This window comes from Elephantulus edwardii, unplaced genomic scaffold, assembly GCF_000299155.1.
Source record: "Elephantulus edwardii isolate Elephantulus edwardi_28Jun2011 unplaced genomic scaffold, EleEdw1.0 scaffold00041, whole genome shotgun sequence".
NCBI lineage: Eukaryota > Metazoa > Chordata > Mammalia > Macroscelidea > Macroscelididae > Elephantulus > Elephantulus edwardii.
In genome coordinates, this window is record NW_006399791.1 from 7,645,460 (window position 1) to 7,650,863 (window position 5,404).

General features: G+C 45.8%; 1 pseudogene; it reads right to left on the reverse strand.

The window, feature by feature from the left end:
* Positions 1-340: 340 nt before the first annotated feature.
* Positions 341-1,382, reverse strand: LOC102843096 (annotated as a pseudogene).
* Between the last annotated feature and the right edge of the window lie 4,022 nt (positions 1,383-5,404).

Genomic DNA, 5,404 nt, shown 5'->3' on the forward strand with positions numbered 1-5,404 from the left:
TGGAAAGGCAGGAGCTTCCTGTCACATGCCATGTTGTGATTATTTGGAATGACTATTTAAAAAAAGAAAGAACAATGTACAAAGTTTTGGGCCACATTGGAAAACTGGAGGGATTCTCTCTCCACATCAACTGTTGTCACACTCACCATTCCAGTTTTTAAGTCCTGAGTCAAGTGAAAAAATAATTTAAAAAAATTTTAAAAATGAAACAAACAAAAAAAAATAACAAATAAAGCCATACCAATTCTTATCTCCTTTGATTTTTTTTTTCTGTGCAAGTCAGGGTGTTGTTCTTTGTTTTTTTAATCAAGAAAGGGTGTAACACAACTAAACAGTCCGTCTAGAAGCATTTCAGTGGACCGTGGAGGGCTGGACTCTTCGTAGTCTGCTGGGAGGTAGCCAGAGTGGCCAGGATGGAGCCGCCGATCCACACAGAGTATTTGCCTTCAGGAGGAGCGATGATCTCGGTCTTCATTGGGCTAGGGGTCAGTGCTGTGATCTCCTGCATCCTGTCAGCGGTGCCTGGGGATATGGTGGTCCCGCTGGACAGCACTGTGTTGGTGTAGAGGTCCTTGAGGATGTAAACATCACACTTCATGATGGAGTTGAAGGTAGTTTCGTGGATACCACAAGACTCCATGCCCAGGAAGGAGGGCTGAAAGAGTGCCCCAGGGCAGTGGAAATGCTCACTGCCCCTGGTGATGACCTATCCATCAGGAAGCTCATAGCTCTTCTCCAAGGAGGATGAGGAAGCTGTTGTGGCCGTCTCCTGCTCGAAGTGAAGAACAACGTAACAGAGTTTCTCCTTGATGTCACGAACAATTCCCCGCTCAGCAGTCGTGGTGAAGCTGTAGCCTCGCTCGGTGAGGATCTTCATGAGGTAATCTGTCAGGTCCCGGCTGGCCAGGTCCAGATGCAGGATGGCCTGGGGGAGGGCACAGTGTGGGAATCCATCACGATGCCAGTGGTCTGGCCAGAGCATAAAGGGACAGCATGACCTGGATGGCAACATACATGGCAGAGATGTCGAAGGTCTTGAACATCTTCTCCTGGTTAGTCTTGGGGTTCAGAGGGGCCTCCATCAGCATCCCAGGTGCTCTTCAGGGGCCACACGCAGCTTGTTGTAGAAGGTGTGGTGCCAGATCTCTTCCATGATGTCCTAGTTGGTGACAACAGGGTACTTGAGGGTCAGGATGCCTCTTTTGCTCTGGGCTTTGTCACCCATGTAGGAATCCTTCTGGCCCGTGCCTTCCATCAAGCCCTGGTGCTGAGGGAACCCCACAATGGAGAGGAAGACAGCCCTGGCGTGTTGTCACCCTGAAGCTGTCCTTCCACATACTGGAGCCATTGTCGACCAGGAGCACAGAGATGTCCTCATCCATGGTGAGCAGCAGTGACCGTGTGGAGGTGCCTGTGCTCCAGGGCAGACAAGGTCTTGGCTGTCAGATGTTTGGTGTTTAGACTCCAAATATTCTGTTCAACATCAGCTGGTGCCCTGATGAGTGCTGAGGGGAGTGCATCAGAGTGTGCCAGGGCCAGTGGGCGGCAGTTTTGGGGGCCGGTGCCAGCTCAACAAAAGGAGCCTTCTAACCATCAAGATCACCACCTCCACCCCAAGAGCTTCTTGTTCTGGAAATAATTCCATCCTAGGCTGACATCCATCACTGACGTCTAGTTAGTACTTGGTACCTGCCAGGCAGCCAACTATCTCCAAAAGAAGTGCTGTTGGAAGAATTTCCTTCCTTTATTCTGCAACATTTTTATGGTTGTTGTTGTTGTTATGTGCCGTTGAGTTGCTTGCGACTCATAGCGACCCTATGTACAACAGCCCTAAATCCTACTCTGTCCTGTGCCAATCACACCGCCTCTGACACACCCATCCCGATTACCCCAGTCACTGAATCAATCCACCTCATAGAGGGTCTTCCCCTCCTGCACCCTTCCCCTCCACCCTTCCAAGCATGATGTCCTTCTCCAAGGACCTGTCCCTCCTTACAACATGTCCAAAGTATGTCAGACGAAGCCCCAGAATCCTTGCCTCGAAGGAGTAGCCCAGTTTAACCCTCTCCAGGATTAATCTGTTTGTTTTCCTAGCAGTCCATGATACCCTCAATACTTTTCTCCTTCTGTCCTCCCTAGTCATTGTCAAACTCTCTGATGCATAACAAGTAATTGCAAAGACCATGGACTGTATCAGATGCACCTTAGTCTCCAGAGACACACCGTTGCTCTTGAGTATTTAGAGAGGTCCCTAACAGCAGACTTTCCCATCGCAATACATTTTTTGAATTCCTGGCTGCTGGTGCCAAGAGTGTTGACCATGGAGCCAAGCAAACTGAAGCTGTGAACAATCTCAATCTCTTCACCATCCATCCTGATGCTGCCAATTGGTCCAGTGGTGAGAATCTTTGTCTTCTTGACATTGAGCCTCAGTCCATACTGAAGGCTGCAGTCCTTGACCCTCTGCAGCAAGTGCATGAGGTCCTCCTCAATTTCAGCAAGAAGGGTTGTATCATCTGCATAACGCAGATCTTCCACCAATCCTGACACCACAGTTCTCATAGAGCCCAGCCTCTCTGATAATCTGCTCTGCATACAGGTTGAAAAGGTATGGAGATAGGACACATCCCTGGCGTACACCCTTCCCAATTTTGAACCATGTAGTGTTACCCTGCTCTGTTCTGAAGACTGCCTCTCGGTCCAAGTATAGGTTTCTCATTAGCACGATTGAAAGTTCTGGGATTCCCATTCTTCTCAGAGTCAGCCACAGTTTGTTATGATCCACAGTCAAACGCCTTTGCATAATCAATGAAACACAGATAGACATTCTTCTGGTATTCCCTGATTTCAGCTAAGATCCATCTAACATCAGCTACAATATCCTTAGTACCACGACCCCTTCTAAACCTAGCCTGGACTTCTGGCAGTTCTCTGCTGATGTGCTGTTCCAGTCGTTTTTGGATAATCTTCAGTAGAATCTTGCTTGCATGTGAAATCAACGATATTGTTCTGTAGTTTCCACACTCTGCTGGGTCACCCTTCTTTGGAATGGGAACAAATATAGATCTCTTCCAGTCAGTTGGCCAAGTGGTTGTTCTCCAGATTTCTTGACACAACTTGGTGAGCACATCCAGGGGAGCATCTGTTAGCTGAAATATGTCAATTGGTATACAATCTCTTCCTGGGGCCTATTTCCTTCAAAGCAGCTTGAACTTCTTCCTTCATCACCATAACCTCTTGCTCAAATGTTATTTCATTAAATTCTTCTGTATCTGCCAATTCCTTTTGATACAATGACTCAGTATATTCCTTCCATCTTCTTTTAATACTTCCTGCAAATCAGTTTCCCATTCAACAGTGTACACACATCTTGTTCCATGACACTGTGTGGGCCCCTCCATGTGACAGCTCTCTTCTTACTTCTGCCTTTGCTTTCCCATTTCCCTCTCCCATCTTTCCTGTCATCCACATTTTGATTTTGGACAAATTCTGTCCTTTCTGGCCTCCTGTGGTTGGTTGTTCTGAAGAGGATGTTCATTCTATAGGCCTGTCTATTATTTGACTGAAGGGTGATCTCCAGGAGTGGGTTCATTTCCGGCCTTGCAGGGTGTGTCAGTGTCATTGGTATCTTAGGTCAGAGTCCAAGGGTGTTTTGGTGATTCCACTTGTCTCTACTGGATCATTAGCTCTGATTTTTTTGAGAATTATTTTTAATTTTGCTCTATATTTTATTCTCACTCTGTCCATGACTTTCTATTATGTTCCTTTCAAAGCAATGGTAGCTAGGCACTATCTAGTTTCTTCTGTTCTCGAGGTCATATAGGCTATGGTTTATGGGGTCTTTTAGTCCTTTGGACTAATTCTCCCTAAGTCTTTGATTTTCTTCACTCTCCTCTGCTCTAGATGAAGGGGACCAATATTTGTATCTCAGATTGCTATTTATAAACTTTTATGACCTCAGTTGCTACTTACCAAAGTAAGATGCAAAACTCTGTCTTTATGGATTGTGCTATGCCAGTGGGCCTAGATGACACCCAAGACTATAGTATAAAAAACTCTTAAGGCCAATGACTCAGTCTTTCAGGGTTATGGCCAAGAAGTTTGTATAGCTTGGCCCTGGATGATTTAACATGTGCTTGCATATATTTATAATACATGTAACAGATAGAATTAGACCCTGCCAAACCTGTATTTCTTGGCATTAATCCAAACATCATCTACATACCTAACTGTATGTTGTTGTTGTTGTTATATGCCGTCAAGACGCCTGTGACTCAGAGCTACCTCATGTATAACAACCCTAAACCCTGCTCTATCCCTTGCCAATCTTATTGTCTCTGACACACCCATCCCCATTTCCCCAGTCACTGAATCAATCCATCTCATTGAGGGTCTTCCTCTCTTGTACTATCCCTCCACCCTCCCAAGCATTATGTCCCTCTCCAAGGACTGATCCCACCTTGTAACATGTCCAAAGTATGTCAGACAAAGCTTCAGAATCCTTGCCTCCAAGGAGCAGCCTGATCTCACCCTCTCCAGGATCAATTTGTTTGTTCTCCTGGCAGTCCATGGTATATTCAATACTCTGCTCCGACACCACAGCTCAAAGGCATATATATAGCCACCTATAAGTTATTTTTTGCTATTACTGTCTTTGCGGGCCTGTGTATGTAAAAGTATTTACATTTGCCTTTTACGTTGTGCACCTTGCATTGTCTTCCTTTGCTTTGGTCATATTGTGTAGTCCTCCTCCAATTATGTATTGCCTTTCCCTTCACGAAAGCAGAAGGTCTGCTGTCTTCAATATGGATTGAAGCTCAACATCAAGAAAACAAAGATTCTCACCACTGGGCCAATCAGCAGCATCAGTATGGATGGTGAGGAGATTGAGATAGTTAACAGTTTTCATTTACTTGGTTCCACAGTCAACATTCTTGATAACAGCAGTCAGGAAATCAGGAGATGAATTGCATTGGGAAAGTCAGCTGTGAGGGACCTCTCAAGAATACTGAAGAGCAATGATGTCAGGCTGGAGACTAAGGTGTGTCTGATCCAGGCTATAGTCTTTGCAATTACGTGCTATGCATCAGAGAGTTGGACAGTGAATAGGGATGAAAGAAAGATAATTGATGCCTTTGAGCTGTGGTGCTGGAAAAGAGTGTTGAATATACCATGGACTGCTAGGAGAATAAACAGGTTTGTCCTTGAGAAGGTGAAGCCGGAATGCTCCCTGGAGTCAAGGATTCTGAAGCTTCGTCTGACATATTTTGGGCATGTTGCAAGGAGGGACTGGTCCTTGGAGAGGGACATCATGTTTGGGAGAGTGGAGGGACGACGCAGGAGAGAAAGACTCTCGATGAGATGGATCGATTCTGTGAGTGGAGTGGTGGGAATGAGCGTGTTT